The following is a 20,921-nucleotide window of genomic DNA, read 5'->3' on the forward strand; positions in this document are numbered from 1 at the left end:
TCAACCCTTGTTCCTTTCTGATCCCGACGGTATTATGTTTCCAAGGCCTAGAGAGTCTTTCATTTCCATGCCCTTCATGGCCCTTGTCTTTCTTTGGTTGATGCCTTCATTTTTCGGAATGTCAGACCTGTTACCATTTTTCCCTTTGATTAGTGTTAATATACGATCGTTGCCCTATTCTACTTCCTTTTAAAACAACAATCACCACCACCACCACTGTCACCGTGAGACTGAGGAACTGTATCTAAAAGTCCATGGTTCAATGTTCAATTTATAACCAAAAAAATGGCAGTCCCTACTATAATTCTCTCATTCCAAGGTATCATTCCTAATCCCATCCCAAAGATTTCCAGTGACATTTCGCAATAGTGCAGACTATCAGAAAACTTTTCTATAATCCTTATATATCAAGTATCAGCAGCTTCTGGAAATGCAGCCACCAGCATTTATTATAGGGAAAGCCCTGCGCGGATATACAAAATATTATCCGCATCCGCGAATGGTTATCCGCAGGTATTGTAAATATTTAACTACAGTATATTTCAGCCAAGATATTGAAGTGGATAGGCCTGATACCTGGCACCAGTTACAGGTTCATAGGGGATTTTCTCTTACAACAACTACTGACGTGTTGACCTTCCTTCCTCCCTTGCATTAATTGCGGGCAGGAGCCAGTTAGGTTTAGGTCAGATTTACAGCTTTATGGTCTCAAACCAAACCAAACCCGATGGTGCAACAGCCTGGAAGGGCCATGGCCTACCAAGCGACTCTGCTGCTCAGCCCGAAGGCCTGCAGATTACGAGGTGTCGTGCGGTCAGCATGACGCATCCTCTCGGTCGTTATTCTTGGCTTTCTAGACCGGGGCAGCTATCTCACCTTCAGATAGCTCCTCAATTGTAATCATGTAGGCTGAGTGGACCTCGAACCAGCCCTCAGATGCAGGTAAAAATCCCTGACCCGACCGAGAATCGAACCCGGGGGCCTCCGGGTAAGAGGTAGGCCTGCTACCCCTACACCACGGGACCGGCTGTATGGTCTCAAGGCTTTTTATAATCACCATTCTCCCATACTATTATCAAGGGTCGCTTAACCACAAGCAAAAATAAGAGTATACTTGAGTGAAAATTAATAAACATTATTTAGGAATTATCAGCAAAATTATCTGCACTGCCATACAGTTTGCATCCGCCAAGACACTAACTTTGCGATATTGACATCTGTGCAGGGCTCTAATTTATTATAGGGTATGTTGCTAGAAAGAGCAGATATTACATCAGATGAAGTGTAATTTCAGCAATATCTATATATATATAAAATAAGAGTTTTGTCTGTACATTGCTCAGAATTTGAAAAGAATGGTATTTCTGCATCGGTCATGTCCACAGTAACAAGAAAATGCATTTTTTACTTTTCTGTAATGTCTGTCTGTCTGTCTGTCTGTCTGTCTGTCTGTCTGTCTGTCTGTCTGTCTGTCTGTCTGTCTGTCTGTCTGTCTGTCTGTCTGTCTGTCTGTCTGTCTGTCTGTCTGTCTGTCTGTCTGTCTGTCTGTACACGCATCAATAGAAAACGACTGAATAGAATTTAATGAAAATCGGTATATAATGTCGGGTGATGAACCACTGCAATCTAGGCTACAAATTATTTTATTCACGTTGAGTGAAATGGTAGTTTAGGGGAAGGCCTGAAATGTAACTCTCAAATAAGTTATTTATGTTATTAGTGGTCTTATCGATAAATACTACATAACTAACATACCTTTAGTTATGTCGTAAGTCAGTAGTAGTTATGTAAGAAGTTATTAATTTTCCGATCACTTATGTCTTATACATTGTTACCGTACCGCATATTATCAGAGATATTCATGAATTTGGATTTTTGTTACTAAGTCCATATTAGCGCCGAGTCACGAGAAAATGGGTAAACAGAATTTAGTGAAAATCGGTATGTAAAATCTGAGAATAAGGAACTACAGTCTACGATATAAATAATTTTGTAGGACACCCTAATATCACAGAGTCGAAAGAAAACTAATGTGAAGGCCTGTAATATAGAAAGCTCATAAACTTTATCAACAATAACATTACATTGACCATTGTTTGCTGTGATGTGCTTTTTGTCTTCTGTTTCCTCTCATCCCTGATAGATAGGATTACTGTAGCGTACCGAGGTTTTTTTAATTTGTTTGACGTCGTACCGACACAGGTAGGTCTTATGGCGACGATGGGATAGGAAATGAGTAGTGGTGTGAAGGAAGCAGCCTTGGCTTTAAGGTACAGCCTGGTGTGACTGGTGTGAAAATGGGAAACCACAGAATTCCATCTTCAGGGTTGCCGGCAGTGGGGTTCGAATCCACTATCTCCCGGATGCAAGCTCACAGCTGCGCGCCCCTAACCACACGGGCAACTCGCCTGGTCGTACCGACTGTAACAGCCTGCCTGTATATTGGCGGGAAGTAGCTGGGGAGTAAGATAACTTTCTTCTTTAGCATGCCATTCCTCTGGTTCATACATTTCCTTATATATCTGGTACGTAACACACTGGTTCATCATAGTATTCGAGCTATTCAATCCCTACACTGAGGCACTGATTGGAATGATTAGTGTGCATATTTAACAGAATAATGACAGAGGAGTGTTCACGGCAGTCTGCGACCTGGTTATTCCATCTCTGGAACTTTGGACTCTTAGATCGGCACCATAGTACTGTTCGTTGAAAGTGAGAAAGTGTGGGGTTTTTCATTTGATCGAGTATTTTATATGATAACATTGCTTTCAATCGCTACATTCCTACTGACGTTTTTGTAATGACCTATGTTGAATTCAGTTAGGAAAACCACCAAGTCAGTCTTTCTGAGAATCCCGTAGCAAAGCACGGGTGCATCAGCTAGTTATTAATAAAACACTTGCCTTTGAAACAGAGTCATAGTGAACAAAACTTAGTGACATTTACCACAAAATAATATTCATGCTATTTAAGAGTGAATCAGACTGCACAACCATCTTAAAAATTACAAACTACAAGCACTATTTGTGGCAGAGGCTTAGCAATTGTACTTTCTATCATGTTATTTACTAATAAACTATTTTGTGGTGCAGGTAGCTTACAGCTGTTAAGTTTCTCTCATCTTTCATTCAGGCATTGAATATTATTTCAGCGATGTGCTTAGGCTTGGATATACTTTCATTTATTATACTTACTTGAAAAACAGCTGTGCAGGAATGATACTTGTTGAATCTGTTACAAGAAGCAACTGTTGTGGTCTCCTGCTTTCCAAGACCTAGCTGCATGTGAGAGTCTGATCCCATTAACTCTAAGCTATTTAATCTTATTACTGAAGCCTGAAGAATGAAATGGGTCTCTGCTGTGTTGACTTGCTTGAAAATGAAATGAGGAATGAACAGCAAGAAAATGAAATGATGTTTGTATGCAGATTGTCTTGGTTAAATATTTACTAAATTTAGTACTTCTCTTTCTATAACAAGATATCTTGTGGAAGAGAAAGGTACTTGCAGACCAAGCAGCTAGCTCGCACAGTTATGCTATCACACATTTTCTTGCTCTACATGATAGCAAGGGCTGCTAATTTTACAAAACACAAGCAGGGTCCCAAAAGAGAGAGAACCTGTTATATTAAATTTTACACATGAACCATCTAAAAACTTTCACTAAAATTAGAAGTACTAATAGACAAAAGCAGTTCTTCAACAAGTACTTTTGTGTTTATCAGACCATTATATTTTTCAGTGTTGATATCCATTATGTGGGGATTGTAATCAATCAATCAATCAATCAATCAATCAATCAATCAATCAATCAATCAATCAATCAATCAATCATCTGCACTTACGGTGGTTGCCCAGGTGGCAGATTCCCTATCAATTGTTTACTTGGAAATTTATCGAACGTTTCCCTTGACAATTTATTCCAACCCTTACTCCTCGTCCTTTAAATGAATATTTTTCCCAATCTGTCCTCTTGAATTCCAATTTTATCTTCATATTATGATCTTTCCTTCTTTTGAAATCTCCACTCAAGCTTATTCTTCTACTTATGTTATTCCACGCCAACTCTCCACTGGCAGCTCAAAACATACCACTTACATGTTATAATTCTCATGTTTAGGTCCGTATTGAAATGTACAATGAAGTCAAATAAATATTAAAGTTTATTTATTTCACCTATTCAATACATAAAAAGAGAGGCCTCATTTCAAGAATTTCTTAACTACATATCAATAATACCAATATAAATGGTCCGTTATTGGACATTATAATTTTTTTTTTTTTTAACTCATTCGGAACAAATATTTCAGATTCCCTATGGGAATCAACATCTATATCATCTGATGGCCAAGCAGGCATCAATTTTTGATAATGAGACAAAGTCTCTGATAGTGCATTGGCACTGCCGGTGGCTACAATTAGGCTATGCAGTGGCCTCCATGGTATGCACTAGCCAGCGTCTTGGTAGGTGTGCTAGGTACCAACTGATGAGCCCAGCCTAGCACACGAGGGCAAAACGCTGGCAACCAGGAATGAGTTAGCCGGAAAATTTATAATGTCCAATAACGGACCATTTATATTGGTATTATAAATTTACTCATTCGGAACAAATACACTGACTGACAGTGACAATGCAACACCAAGGAGGAGTGGTTCGAAAGGGATGAAAGTTGAGGAAAAAACGGAGACGGCACGGACAAATAATTGATGTTTATTTCAAACCGATATGCAGGTTACACAATGCGCACGGCATCGACTCAGTAGGATGTAGGACCACCGCGAGCGGCGATGCACGCAGAAACACGTCGAGGTACAGAGTCAATACGAGTGCGGATGGTGTCCTGAGGGATGGTTCTCCATTCTCTGTCAACCATTTGCCACAGTTGGTCGTCCGTACGAGGCTGGGGCAGAGTTTGCAAACGGCGTCCAATGAGATCCCACACGTGTTCGATTGGTGAGAGATCCGGAGAGTACACTGGCCACGGAAGCATCTGTACACCTCGTAGAGCCTGTTGGGAGATGCGAGCAGTGTGTGGGCGGGCATTATCCTGCTGAAACAGAGCATTGGGCAGCCCCTGAAGGTACGGGAGTGCCACCGGCCGCAGCACATGCTGCACGTAGCGGTGGGCATTTAACGTGACTTGAATACGCACTAGAGGTGACGTGGAATCATACGCAATAGCACCCCAAACCATGATGCCGTGTTGTCTAGCGGTAGGGCGCTCCACAGTTACTGCCGGATTTGACCTTTCTCCATGCCGACGCCACACTCGTCTGCGGTGACTATCACTGACAGAACAGAAGCGTGACTCATCGGAGAACACGACGTTCCGCCATTCCCTCATCCAAGTCGCTCTAGCCCGGCACCATGCCAGGCGTGCACGTCTATGCTGTGGAGTCAATTGTAGTCTTCTGAGCGGACACCGGGAGTGCAGGCCTCCTTCAACCAATCGACGGGAAATTGTTCTGGTCGATATTGGAACAGCCAGGGTGTCTTGCACATGCTGAAGAATGGCGGTTGACGTGGCGTGTGGGGCTGCCACCGCTTGGCGGCGGATGCGCCGATCCTCGCGTGCTGACGTCACTCGGGCTGCGCCTGGACCCCTCGCACGTGCCACATGTCCCTGCGTCAACCATCTTCGCCACAGGCGCTGCACCGTGGACACATCCCTATGGGTATCGGCTGCGATTTGACGAAGCGACCAACCTGCCCTTCTCAGCCCGATCACCATACCCCTCGTAAAGTCGTCTGTCTGCTGGAAATGCCTCTGTTGACGGCGGCCAGGCATTCTTAGCTATACACGTGTCCTGTGGCAAACGACAACACGTTCTACAATGACTGTCGGCTGAGAAATCACGGTACGAAGTGGGCCATTCGCCAACGCCGTGTCCCATTTATCGTTCGCTATGTGCGCAGCACAGCGGCGCATTTCACATCATGAGCATACCTCAGTGACGTCAGTCTACCCTGCAATTGGCATAAAGTTCTGACCACTCCTTCTTGGTGTTGCATTTGCTCTGTCAGTCAGTGTATTTCAGATTCCCTATGGAAATCAACATCTATATACCACTTAGTCGAGCAGCTCTTCTTCTTTCTCTCAATTCTTCCCAACCCAAACATTGCAACATTTTTGTAACGCTACTCTTTTGTCGGAAATCACCCAGAACAAATCGAGCTGCTTTTCTTTGGATTTTTTCCAGTTCTTGAATCAGGTAATCCTGGTGAGGGTCCCATACACTGGAACCATACTCTAGTTGGGGTCTTACCAGAGACTTATATGCACTCTCCTTTACATCGTTACTACAACCCCTAAACACCATCATAACCATGTGCAGAGATCTGTGCCCATTATTTACAATCCCATTTATGTGATTACCCCAATGAAGATCTTTCCTTATATTAACACCTAGATACTTACAATGATCCCCAAAAGGTACTTTCACCCCATCAACGCAGTAATTAAAACTGAGAGGACTTTTCCAATTTGTGAAACTCACAACCTGACTTTTAACCCCGTTTATCAACATACCATTGCCTGCTGTCCATCTCACAACATTTTCGAGGTCACGTTGCAGTTGCTCACAATCTTGTAACTTATTTATCACTCTATAGAGAATAACATCATCCGCAAAAAGCCTTACCTCCGATTCCACTCCTTTACTCATATCATTTATATATATAAGAAAACATAAAGGTCCGATAATACTGCCTTGAGGAATTCCCCTCTTATTTATTACAGGGTCAGATAAAGCTTCACGTACTCTAATTCTCTGAGATCTATTTTCTAGAAATATAGCAACCCATTCAGTCACTCTTTTGTCTAGTCCAATTGCACTCATTTTTGCCAGTAGTCTCCCATGATCCACCCTATCAAATGCTTTAGACATGTCAATCGCGATACAGTCCATTTGACCTCCAGAATCCAAGATATCTGCTATATCTTGCTGGAATCCTACAAGTTGAGCTTCAGTGGAATAACCTTTCCTAAAACCGAATTGCCTTCTATCGAACCAGTTATTAATTTCACAAACATGTCTAATATAATCAGAAAGAATGCCTTCCCAAAGCTTACATACAACGCATATCAAACTTACTGGCCTGTAATTTTCAGCTTTATGTCTATCACCCTTTCCTTTATACACAGGGGCTACTATAGCAACTCTCCATTCATCTGGTATAGCTCCTCCGACCAAACAATAATCAAATAAGTACCTCAGATACGGTACTATATCCCAACCCATTGTCTTTAGTATATCCCCAGAAATCTGATCAATTCCAGCCCCTTTTCTAGTTTTCAACTTAATGTTAATTTTGTTCTCTTGGATACTTTGTCATTCCATAAAAGCTTTCTGACTTGATGATAAAATGTTGTACCTTTACTTAGCCTGTTATTAATTTCAGGGTTGATTTCACTACTTCCATTAATAATGCTACCCAGATATGTAAACTGTTCTACATTATCTAACCGTTCTCCGTCTGTGTTCACTTGACTTCTCTTTTTCTCTCTTCCACAGTGCATGTCTACAGTTTTCTTTTTACTCATTACCATTCCAAACTCCTTCATATTTTCATTCCAAACGACCAGTATCCTTTGTACTTCCTTTTCTCCCTTTCCCCAAATCACTACATTATCTGCAAATGGAAATTCTAAGTTCCCATAGAGGAACTAGATATTGGAATTGCTAGGCGGGCATTAATTCCATTGTGGAGTTTTATCTCCCATATGCAATTATCAGACTGTGCCTCTTAAATAGGCTTCTGATAAGTTCACCTGCATGCACCCCAGCGTCAGTGGGTAGGGTCTGACACATCCCACTCTGACGAGTCTAGTGTCAGACCTAAGACGAAACGCTGGTTAAAGAGCAAATGCCGGAAAAACACTACATCTAATTTTTTATCTGATTATCTGCAAATACCAAAACATTCACTTCATCACTACTGACACTCTGCTTTACACGTTTTATGATTTCATCCATCAATATAATGTAAAATGAAAAACAACAAGTCTGCAGGTTTGGATGAGTTCTGTGTGGACATGATCAAAGCACTGGAATACAATGGTTGTACAGAATACTAAATAAAATTTGGGAAGAAAATGAAATCCCCAGTGACTGGAGTCAAGGAGTGATTATTCCACTATTAAAGAAAGGTGACCGAAAGACGTGTAACAACTATAGAGGCGTAACCTTTCCATCTCATGGGTTAAAAATATATGAGACTATCCCAGAGGGAAAAATCAGAAAATTTGTTGAACCTAAACTTGAGGAAGAACAACATGGATTCACAGCGAACAGATCAATGCTAGACCTCAAGAATGCTCTTTGAAAAATACTGGGATAAGAATAGAACGGTTATAGTTGTATTCTTAGATATTGAGAAGGCATATGATTATGTACCAAGTAAGCACATATGGGAATGTCTGAGACGTAAAGACATGCCAGATGAGATTATAGCTCGAGTAAAGCAACTATATCGAGAGACAAAGAGCTGTGTGCAAATTCAAGGAGGCAGGTCAAACTGTTTTGAAATCAAGAGCAGAGTTGAACTAGGAAGTTGCCTATCACCACTTTTCTTCATTACTATAATGGATGAGGTTATAAAAGCAGTGAAAATGAAGGATCAGACAACAAGTGCACTTGTATTTGGTGATAATGTTATGCTATGAGGTGAGACAGAACCAAAAGTTCAAGCTAAACTCTAAATCTTTAGCAAGAAGAATTTGAAAGAATGGAAAGATCATCAGCCAGACTAAAACTGTTGGATTAGTGATGAGTCAAAATCCTGAAGCAGTCCACCTGCAATTGCAAAATGAAGAAGTAGACATTATCAATAACTTCAAATACTTAGAGAGCTTTGTTTGTTCTGACAATACCATAAACCAAGAAATACGCAATAGAATACAGGCTGCATCAAGATTCTACCACTCTGTTCGTCAACTACTTTGGGATCACTCATTTCCCCAAGTTTACAAGCTCACACTGTACAAAACATAACTTGTACCAATTCTAACTCCGCCTCCTAAAGACATGGAGAGACAAACTAAGGAATGAAAGTGTTCGCAACAACTTAGATTGGACAGGCCTGTTGGAAACCAGACTGTGATGGTATGGACATACACTATGTGATCAAAAGTATCCGGACACCTGGCTGAACATAACGTACAAGTTCGTGGCACCCTCCATCTGTAATGCTGGAATTCAATATGGTGTTGGCCCACCCTTAGCCTTGAGACAGCTTCCAGTCTTGCAAGCATACGTTCAATCAGGTGCTGGAAGGTTGCTTCGGGAATGGCAGCGCATTCTTCACAGAGTACTGAACTGAGGAGAGGTAGCGATGTTGGTCGGTGAGGCCTGGCACAAAGTCGGCTTTCCAAAACGTCCCAAAGGTGTTCTATAGGATTCAGGTCGGGACTCTGTGCAGGTCAGTCCATTACAGGGATGTTATTGTCATGTAATCACTCCGCCACAGGCCGTGCATTATGAACAGGTGCTCGATCATGTTGAAAGATGCAGTCACAATATCTGAAGTGCTCTTCAACAGTGGGAAGCAAGAAGGTGCTTAAAACATCAATGTAGGCCTGTGCTGTGATAGTGCCACACAAAACAACAAGGGGTGTAAGCCCCCTCTATGAAAAGCATGACCACAACATAACACCGCCGCCTCCGAATTTTACTGTTGGCACTACACACGTTGGCAGATGACGTTCACCGGGCATTCGCCATACCCACACCCTGCCATCGGATCATCACATTGTGTACCGTGATTCTTCACTCCACACAACGTTTTTCCACTGTTCAATCGTCCAATGTTTACGCACCTTGCACCAAGCAAGGCATCGTTTGGCATTGACCTGCGTGATGTGTGGCTTATGGGCACCCGCTTGACCATGAAATCCAAGTTTTCTCACTTCCCGCCGAACTGTCGTAGTACTTGGAGTGGATCCTGAGGCAGTTTGGAATTCCTGTGCGATTGTCTGGATAGATGCCTGCCTATTACACTTGACGAACCTCTTCAACAGTCGGCGGTCTCAGTCAGTCAACAGACGAGGTCGGCCTGTACGCTTTCATGCTGTACGTGTCCCTTCACGTTTCCACTCACTTCACTATCACATCAGAAACAGTGGACCTAGGGATGTTTAGGAGTGCGGAAATCTCGCGTACAGACTTCTGACACAAGTGACACCCAATCATCCGACCACGTTCGAAGTCCTTGAGTTCCGCAGAGCGCCCCATTCTGCTCTCTCACGATGTCTAATGACTACTGAGGTCGCTGATATGGAGTACCTGGTAGTAGGTGGCAGCACAATGCACCTAAGATGAAAAACGTATGTTTTTGGGGGTGTCTGGGTACTTTTGATCACATAGTGTATGAGAAGGATGGATCCAATTAGGACCCCAAGAGCATGCTATGAAAGGTAAGAGGCCCAGTGGGAGGCCTCGTGATAGTTGGAAAAGCAAATTGGCAGCAAAAGGTAGACCATCAGCCATGGGTGGCAGAGACTCGTAAACACCCACACTTGGCTTGCTGGAGCGGAAAATCGATGATGATGATGAGCCATATGATATTGCCTAATAGTCCTACTTTTACAACATTCCTTCCTTTCTAACACATCTATTTTTAACTCTGACGAAGACAAAGACAGTGTATTCATAATTATGATAATGATGATGTTAAAGTAGTGTAGGGCCTTCAGACTGACTTCTTTAAACCAGTTGTTTGAGTTCTTGGCTGATGCTACTCTGGGTCTTCCTGTCGTTATTTTGCACTCAGAACATCCTCCCTGCAGTGTGGTGCACCAATTGGAGTGTCTTGTCAGGCGGCCAATTAGTTGAATTTTCCTTTTCTCAATGGCATCAGTGAGGCTATACCTTTCTTGTATAAAAAGGCACACTTCTTCATTCCTTTACCTTTCTGTGCAAGATATTTGCAACGTGTGTTGCCAGCAACACATCTGATAAACTCCTAGCCTATCCTTCTAAGTTTTTCTGAGATATGCTTTTATAAATCTCTTTATCTTGTTGGTGATAAGGTTTTATATGTCAACTAGCAATTACCCGCAGCTTCGCTCAGTGGATTTTGTCATTTGATCAAAGTAATCGTTCCTCGGCATTGTACTAAGACATTATCTGAAAATTCCTAAAGTATAAAAGCTCACCCAAACATTGAGTTTCATATACCCCAGAAATTCTTTGTAAACCATGTTTGTGGTGTTACGATTTGGGGCTAAGACGACCATGCAACATAGAACTGTACATGTGAGAAACAGTCTTCTCTCAAGTAAAAAAAAATAAATAAATACATGTTTCTTTAATTTTAAAGGAGATTCCAAATACCTATTCCCACATCTGTAACATCTTCAGCTTTTGAGATATACGTAAGTATCTCCATAAAAAAATTCAACCCCTTGATCAGTCTTTCCCTCACCCCACCCCCATTTAAGTGTATTTTCCAAAAACAAAAATACATGTTTCTTTATTTTTGAAGGAGATTCCAAATACCAATGTTCACGTCTGTAAATTCTTCAGTTTTTAAGATATAAGTATCCTCATAAAAAATAATTCGACTATTTTTCACTTCTTTTCCCCTCCCCCTTCAAGTGCCTTCTCCAAAAACAAAAAGGCTTCCTGTATTTTTAAAAGACTTTCCAAATACCAAGTTTCTTGTCTGTAACATGTTAAGTTTTTTGACCATATATATTGTAGATATACCGATACTCATTTTAAAAATTCACCCGCTTTTTCAATTCCTTTCAGCCACTTAACTGGATTTTCCAAAAAAAAAAATGTGTTTAATTATTTTTAAAGGAGATTCCCAGGTTTCATGTCTGCACATCTGTAACACCTTCAGTTTTTGAGATAAATGTATACTCATACAAATAATTCAACTTATTCTTATTCTTCACTTCTTTCTACCCCTCTCCCTGGTTAAGTGGACTTTCCAAAAACAAAAACTATGTGTTTCTTTATTTTGAACTAATTTTAGTGATAAATGGAAGAGTATGTATAGGTACTTTAATGCAGAAACATGTTCCAAGAAGGACATTCCAGGAATAATTAATGAACAAGGGGAGTGTGTATGCGAGGATCTTCAAAAGGCAGAAGTATTCAGTCAGCAGAATGTAAAGATTGTTGGTTACAAGGATAATGTCCAGATAGAGGAGGTGACTAATACTAAAGAAGTATTAAAATTTACCTATGACAGCAATGACATTTACAGTAAGATACAAAAGTTGAAAACTAGAAAAGCAGCTGAAATTGATAAGGTTTTGGGGGATATACTAAAGACAATGGGTTGGGATATAGTACCATATCTGAAGTACTTGTTTGATTTTTGTTTGCATGAAGGAACTTTACCAAATGAATGGAGAGTTGCTATAGTAGTCCCTGTGTATAAAGGAAAGGGTGATAGACATAAAGCTGAAAATTACAGCCCAGTCAGTTTGACATGCATTGCATGTAAGTTTTGGGAAGACATTCTTTCTGATTATATTAGACATGTTTGCAAAATTAATAACTGGTTTGACAGAAGGCAGTTTGGATTTAGGAAAGGTTATTCCACTGAAGCTTAGCTTGTAGGATATCAGCAAGATATAGCAGAAGTCCTAGATTCAGGAGGCCAAATGGACTGTATTGCGATTGACCTATCTAAGGCATTTGATAGGGTAGATCATGGAAGACTACTGGCAAAAATGAGTGAAATTGGACTAGACAAAAGAGTGACTGAATGGGTTGCTATATTTCTAGTAAATAGAACTCAGAGAATTAGAGTAGGCGAAGCTTTATCTGACCCTGTAATAATTAAGAGGGGAATTCCTCAAGGCAGTATTATTGGACCTTTATGTTTTCTTATATATATCAATGATAGGTGTAAAGAAGTGGAATCAGAGACAAGGCTGTTTGCAGATGATGTTGTTCTGTACAGAGTAATAAATAAGTCACAAGATTTTGAGCGGCTGCAGGGTGACCTTGATAGTGTTGTGAGATGGACGGTGGGCAATGGTATGTTGATAAATGAGGTTAAAAGTCGGGTTGTGAGTTTCACAAATAGGAAAAGTTCTCTCAGTTTTAATTACTGCATTGATGGGGTGAAAGTTCCTTTTGGGGATCATTGTAAGTACCCAGTTGTTAATATAAGAAAAGACCTTCATTGGAGTAATCACATAAATATGATTGTTAATATAGGGTACAGATCTCTGCATATGTTTATAAGGGTATTTAGGGGTTATAGTAACGATGTAAAGGAGAGGGCATATAAGTCTCTGATAAGACCCCAACTAGAGTATGGTTCCAGTGTGTGGGACCCTCACCAGGATTACTTGATTCAAGAACTGGAAAAAAAATCCAAACAAAAGCAGCTCGATTTGTTCTGGGTGATTTCCGACAACAGAGTAGCGTTACAAAAATATGCAAATTTTGGGCTGGGAAGTCTTGGGAGAAAGGAGACGAGCTGCTAGATTAAGTGGTATGTTCCGAGCTGTCAGTGGAGAGATGGCGTGGGAGGACATCAGTAGACGAATAAGTTTGGATGGTGTCTTTAAAAGTAGGAAAGATCACAATATGAAGATAAAGTTGGAATTCAAGAGGACAAATTTGGGGCAAATTATCGTTTATAGGAAGGGGAGTTAGGGATTGGAATAACTTAGCAAGGGAGATGTTCAATAACTTTCCATCCTTTGCAATCATTTAAGAAAAGGCTAGGAAAACAACAGATAGGGGATCTGCCACCTGGGCGACTGCCCTAAATGCAGATCAGTAGTGTTTGAAATTGATAAATTGAAATTGAAAGGAAATTCAAAATACCAATTTTCACGTCCGTAACAGCTTCAGTTTTTAAGATAAAGTATCCTCATAAACATATTTCAACTCCATATCTACTTATTTTCAACCCGACACCTCTTACGTCAAATGCGTGTTCCTTTATTTTTAAAGAAGATTCCAAATACTAATTTTCACATCTATAACATCTTCATTTTTTGAAATATAAGTATACTCATAAACGTAATTCAACTCCTTGTTCACCCCCTGCCCCCCATCCACTTCCTACCCGTTAAGTTGATTCCCTCTCCCCAAAAGTGCATATTTCTTTATTTTTAAAGGAGATTCCAAATACCAATTTTCACGTCTTTAACATCTTTAGTTTTTGAGATATACGTATCCTCATACAGAGAATTCAACTAATTTTTCAATTCATTCACCCCCCTTAAATGGATTTTCCAAAGCCAAAAGATTACGTGTTTCTTTACTTTGAAAGAAAATTCCAAATTCATATTTTCATGTCTGTAACATCTTCAGTTTTTGAGATATAAGTATCCTCATGAAAAGAATTCAACTCCTTTTTCACTCCAGCCCCACCCGTTAAGTTGGTTTCATCTCATCCAAAAAAAAAAAAAAAAAAAAAAAAAAAAGCATGTTTTTTTTATTTTTCAAGGAGATTTCAAATACCAGTTTCCACGTCTGCAACCTTCAGTTTTGAGGTATAAGTTTCTCCAGAAAAATAATTGAATTTCTTTCACTTCCTTTCACATTCCCCATTTAAGTGAATTTTCCAAAAATAAACAGTACCTCTACCCATTTCTTTAAAAGAGCTTCGAAATACAAATCATCACAACTGTAATATCTTCAGTTTTTAAAATATATGTATCCTCGTTAAAGGAATTCATCTCCGTTTTCATCCCCCCCCCCCCCTTCCAAGTTGATTCCCCCACCAAATGCGTGTTTGTTTATTTTTAAAGGGGATTCCAAATACCAATTTTCACGTCTGCAACATGTTGAGTTTTTTAGATATACTGTAGATACACTAATTTTTAAAATTTCACCCACTTTTTCAGTTCCCCTTAAGTAGATTTTCTGAAAAAAATATTTATGTTTCTTTACTTTTACAGGAAATTCCAAATACCAATTTTCAAATCTGTAATATGTTACGTGTCTGAGATAATTTGCAGATATAGTCTTTTTAAAATTCACCCCGTTTGATACTCCTGTTAACCCCCATTCATCAGATTATCCAAAAACACAAAAATACGTGTTTCTTTGTCTTCAAAGGAGATTTCACATTTCAATTTTCATGTCTATAACATCTTCAGTTTTTGAGATATAAGTCTCCTCATAAAAGGTGTTCAACCCCTTTTCCCCCTTTTTTCACCCCCTTAATGTAATTCTCCAAAAACAAGAAAATATGTGTTTCTTTATTTTTAAAGGAGATTCCAAATACCATTGTTTATGTCTGTAAAGTTTTTGAGATATAGATATCCTCATTTTAAAACTTCATCCCCCTTTTCACCCCCTTAGCGATGGAATATCCAAAAATTCTCCCTTAGCGAGCACCTACATGTTAATATGAATATATCCCCAAAATTTTGTTTCTTTATGTCCAGTAGTTTTGGCTTGGCGATGATGAATCAGTCAGTCAGGGCTTTTCTTTTTGTTAAATGCTTGTTTCAAATTTCCCTGACATATTCTATCTGCTACAGTTTTACTTGCTGCTACTTGTCACCTTCCAACCAGGTCTCTGTTTCATAAAACTAACTAATAATATTACATAATAATATTAGAACTCATAGAAATAATTATTAGTTAACCAAATTCTGTTTTATAAAGATTTACACATGACTAATAAAAGATCTTTATTCACAATATTAGTTCATCAGTCAGCTGATACAAAAGGAAGTTAGAGTAGGTCTGTTGCATATGTTCTTAGTTTTTGTTTGTTCCTAGCAGCAGGCTAGTGCTTGACTACAGCCGGCTATTAATCCATATGTTCAATAGGCTCACTTGATATTTCCATTGTTGTGACTTTGATACATATGAGAATGGATAAAAGAAGTGAAACTAATGTGAGAGAAGAAAGAGTATTTGCAGAAAGTGATTGAGTTAAAGCTTCAACTATTTTGCACACTATAACCCTGCTTGCTCCTTTTGACTTTGTTCATTGTACATGCTCTTAAAAATCTCTCTGTTGAGATGAACTAGCAAAATCTTGGTTTACGACCCCTTGTGGGTGGATGGGGGTAGAATAATGCCCACAGTATCCCCTGCCTGCCGTAAGAGGCAACTAAAAGGGGATCCAGGGGCTCTCAACTTGGGAGCATGGGTTGGCGACCACGCGGCCCTCAGCTGAGTCCTGGCATTACTTCCACTAACTGTGCCAGGTTCCTCACTTTCACCTATTGGATCCAATCTCCGTTGTTCACCTCTTGTTCTTTTCCGACCCTGACGGTATTAGGTTGTGAGGCCTACAGAATCATTCATTTTCACGCCCTCCATGGCCCTTGTCTTTCTTTGGCTGATGCCTTCATTTATTAAAGTATCAGATCCCTTCCATTTTTCTATCTGATTAGTGTAGGGTGAACAACTCTAAATTTTCAAATGGAGGACAGAGTCTTAATAAAAGGAGGACTATTCATAAAAATGTTCTAAAAATGGAGGACAAATGGAATTTTAATATTTATATACAACATTTAGTATTACATACCTTATAACTGTTTTATTGATGAAGAGGCTGAAGTTGTAGCTATTTTATGCTGATACTTATCAACTGCACCCACTTTTGACAGCAAAGATGAATTATTTTCTTGTAATAAATAATTGTAAAACTCTCCACATGACATGTTTTTAAAGTTGTACTTCACTATTATAATACCCTTAACCGACTCGGTCAGCAAACGGTTTCTTTCTTCTGAGCACTGTGTATTAATCAGAGAAAACACTCTTTGTACGGTTGCATTGCAACCTGGAATAGAAAAATAAAACTGACAAATTTTAAGCAGCTCACTAAATGTTTCAGTGTCAGGGCTATATTTGAAAAACTCACACCACTGTTTATCTAATGTTGTATGTTTATCAATTTTGGAACTCCTAGTGTAATTCTGAACATTGCAAAATTGGTCAAAAAGTTTAGAATCGTCTATCTCCACACCTTTAGATTGCAAATACTCAAGACATGGAAGAACATCTTCAAACTGAATGTCTTTCATACTATGACGCTTCATCCATTGGAAACACTTAAATTCTTCCATCATGGGGTTACACCACTTTAACAGATATTGAATGCACGTTTCATAAAAACCAACAACTTGTTCTACAAATGCAATGCATTCTCTTTCGAAGCCATTTTCAGTGAGGGATTTCAGAGACTTTTTGACTTTAAGAGGTATGAATTTATTTTCCATCCTATCATTCAGTGTGGCCAGAATTGAACCCAATAATCACAAACTTCTGCTATAGAGAGCATTTCTTTTTCAATGTATGAAATTTTGTTGTGAAAAATGTGCATAGTGGAATGAACAAACCACAGGTAAAGCTCAAAAAACTAGTTTTCAAACAAGGACCTAATTATAGCAGGAACAGAATTTAAAGGCTGAGAAAGAAAGTACGACTTTAGAGCTGCAAACAGTTTTAGCATTCGAAACAGACTTTCAACGTATTAGGTCGTGTTACGTACATGTAGTACGTGTTGAAGAGATGTTAAGTACAGAACAAAAATGGCCAGCCAGACACCAGTGGGATCCGAACCCACAACCTCCCGATTTTGCGTCGGTTGTGGGTTCGGATCCCACTGGTGTCTGGCTGGCCATTTTTGTTCTGTACTTAACATCTCTTCAACACGTACTACATGTACGTAACACGACCTAATACGTTGAAAGTCTGTTTCGATTACAATGCGGTTGTGAAAATTCAATATTCATAGTTTTTGCATTCTTTCTACTGCAGGAAACAAACTTAACCACCTTGTTTTGCTGTGACACAAAAGTTGTTCATAATTTATTTCAACAAACTTGCAGAATTCTTTGAGTTGTTCAGTGCGAAGTGTATAGATATGGAAATAATTGAAGACTTTTACAAATTATACTCTCTACATCAACTGGCAGTACATCAGCACCTTGTTGCAGTACATGTGCTGAGCATCCAACCCTGATTATATGTTCATTTAATTTACTTTTAAGTGCTGAAAATACGTTTTTGCCTTCTGTACTAATAACCCCTCCAAAATTTACAATTACATTATCTCCACTAAAAGCAATGCATTTAGCAGAAATATTATGCTTCTTTAAAAGTATCGGAAACATAATTGGATATTGTGTCTGAATTCATTAGTACATGTTTGTAGTTCTCAGACGTTAGTTTGAATACCATTTTCTTTATAGTCGAAATATTGTATAACGATAGGAAAAAGTTTCAAAGCCCCATGGTTGCTAGCATCAGTACCACTCTGAACAAAGGAATACTATTATTCAATGTTTTAGTGATAATGTCAATGGAATGAGGGGTGATTACATTCTTTATGATAGCTTCTGTTTTGGTTCTAGCGCATGATATTTTGTTAGCAATCTCAGAATCTGCAAACAGCACTTTATCCAACTTTGATGTGCAGTCCATAGACCTATACGACTGATGGTGAGAAACAGTGTGATATGCCAATGTTGCCTCTGTTGCCCGAACTTTCCTGTCTTGTGGGGAATGTTTAATCGGGAAAAATGAATCAATATTACTGAGCTACATGATGATGTATGTCTCATTTCCGTATCTTTATCGGCTGAAAAGTTGGAAATTTTTCTTCCAGTACATTCGAGAGAAAGGCGTGCAACATGTGGTAGTGACGTCACCCGCAGGTTCATTGCTCGTGACGTGTCCAGCTCACCATGAGGAACTTCGTAATGCGCTCGCACAAGATGTCGGGCATACGAACATCATATTTCTGCCGTCCCTTTTCCATATATTCCGGCAATTTTAAAATAATGTACCGGGCTGGAATAGTTCATGGTACAACACACACACACACACACACACACACACACACACACACACACACACACACACATACATACATACATGTATGCATCAACTTCTACTATTTTATTTCCTTTAGTAATGGTTAATTGTAGAGAATAGTTTAAATAAATATAGTATATGCCATAGATATTTTCCATTTTTGTTTTCATAATCACTCATATTTTATGGCCAGTAACAAAATATAATAATAGAACATTTAAATTACTGTATTGCGATTGACCTACCTAAGGCATTTGATAGGGTAGATCATGGAAGACTACTGGCCAAAATGAGTGAAATTGGACTAGAAAAAAGAGTGACTGAATGGGTGGCTATATTTCTAGAAAATAGAACTCAGAGAATTAGAGTAGGCAAAGCTTTATCTGACCCTGTAATAATTAAGAGGGGAATTCCTCAAGGCAGTATTATTGGACCTTTATGTTTTCTTATATATATATATATATATATATATATATAAATGATTTGTGTAAAGAAGTGGAATCAGAGATAAGGCTGTTTGCAGATGATGTTATTCTGTACAGAGTAATAAATAAGTTACAAGATTGTGAGCGGCTGCAGGGTGACCTCAATAGTGTTGTGAGATGGACGGTGGACAAATGGTATGTTGATAAACGGGGTTAAAAGTCAGGTTGTGAGTTTCACAAATAGGAAAAGTCCTCTCAGTTTTAATTACAGCCTTGATGGGGTGAAAGTTCCTTTTGGGGATCATTGTAAGTGCCTAGGTGTTAATATAAGAAAAGACCTTAATTGGGGTAATCACATAAATATGATTGTTAATAAAGGGTATAGATCTCTGCACATGGTTATGAGGGTATTTAGGGGTTGTAGTAAGGATGTAAAGGAGAGGGCATATAAGTCTCTGGTAAGACCCCAACTAGAGTATGGTTCCAGTGTATGGGACCCTCACCAGGATTACTTGATTCAAGAACTGGATAAAATCCAAAGAAAAGCAGCTCGATTTGTTCTGGGTGATTTCCGACAAAAGAGTAGCGTTACAAAAATGTTGCAAAGTTTGGGCTGGGAAAATTTGGGAGAAAGGAGACAAGCTGCTCGATTAAATGATATGTGATATAGATGTTGATTCCCATAGGGAATCTGAAATATTTGTCCTGAATGAGTAAATTTATAATACCAATATAAATGGTCCGTTATTGGACATTATAAATTTTCCTGCTAACTCATTCTTGGTTGCCAGCGTTTCGCCCTCATGTGCTAGGGTGGGCTCATCAGTTGGTACCTAGCACACCTACCAATATGCTGGCTATTGCATACCGTGGAGGCCACTGCGTAGGCTAACTGGAGCCACCGGCAATGCCAATGCACTAAGAGACTTTGTCTCATCAGCGAAAATTGATGCCTGCTTGGCCATCAGATGATATAGATGTTGATTCCCATAGGGAATCTGAAATATTTGTCCTGAATGAGTAAATTTATAATACCAATATAAATGGTCCGTTATTGGACATTATAAATTTTCCTGCTAACTCATTCTTGGTTGCCAGCGTTTCGCCCTCATGTGCTAGGGTGGGCTCATCAGTTGGTACCTAGCACACCTACCAATACGCTGGCTAGTGCATACCGTGGAGGCCACTGCGTAGGCTAACTGGAGCCTACATACATACATACATACATACATACATACATACATACATACATACATACATACATACATACATGTTTTGGCCAAAAAGGGAAATTTCATTAATGTTTTGGAAAGTTTCGAAAATGAATTTGAATCAAGTTTAAATGAGCGAAGTGCAGAAGGTAACCCATTATATAAACTAGCATTGGATCATTTAAGGAACAAAAAGAAGAAAAAAAGAAGAAAACGTGAAGATCTTAAATGTATATAGGTATTCTCATTCATTTCAACAAAATTTTATGTAATGATCATTTTCATAATATTTCATTATTTTCTTTAATCATTGATACAGTGAATTAGGACACAATACTTCTTTAAATTGTAAAAAACAAAAGACAGTGTTATATCATTTTATTCTTTGAGCTGACATCACTGATGAAGGGAATGGATGACTTTCCCAAAACATATATGGTAAAATAAATAGTGTATTGACAAGGTGGACTCAAGTAAAACTATTTTAAAAAGTTCTGTAATAGATTCAGATAAGT

General features: G+C 39.1%; 1 protein-coding gene across 2 annotated transcripts in view; it reads right to left on the bottom strand.

The window, feature by feature from the left end:
* The window catches only part of Gbeta76C (guanine nucleotide-binding protein subunit beta-2), a 211,895-nt gene that overhangs the window by 76,826 nt on the left and 114,148 nt on the right, over positions 1–20,921 (bottom strand). The window contains exon 1 of one of the 2 annotated variants that reach the window (XM_067148911.2): positions 3,198–3,277. The exons of the other annotated variant lie outside the window; for it this stretch is intronic. The gene's annotated coding sequence lies outside the window, so the exon portion shown is untranslated. Of the gene's footprint in view, positions 1–3,197; positions 3,278–20,921 lie in introns of those variants that run through there. 2 annotated transcript variants of the gene reach the window in all.

The sequence above is a fragment of the Anabrus simplex genome, chromosome 6, assembly GCF_040414725.1.
Source record: "Anabrus simplex isolate iqAnaSimp1 chromosome 6, ASM4041472v1, whole genome shotgun sequence".
NCBI lineage: Eukaryota > Metazoa > Arthropoda > Insecta > Orthoptera > Tettigoniidae > Anabrus > Anabrus simplex.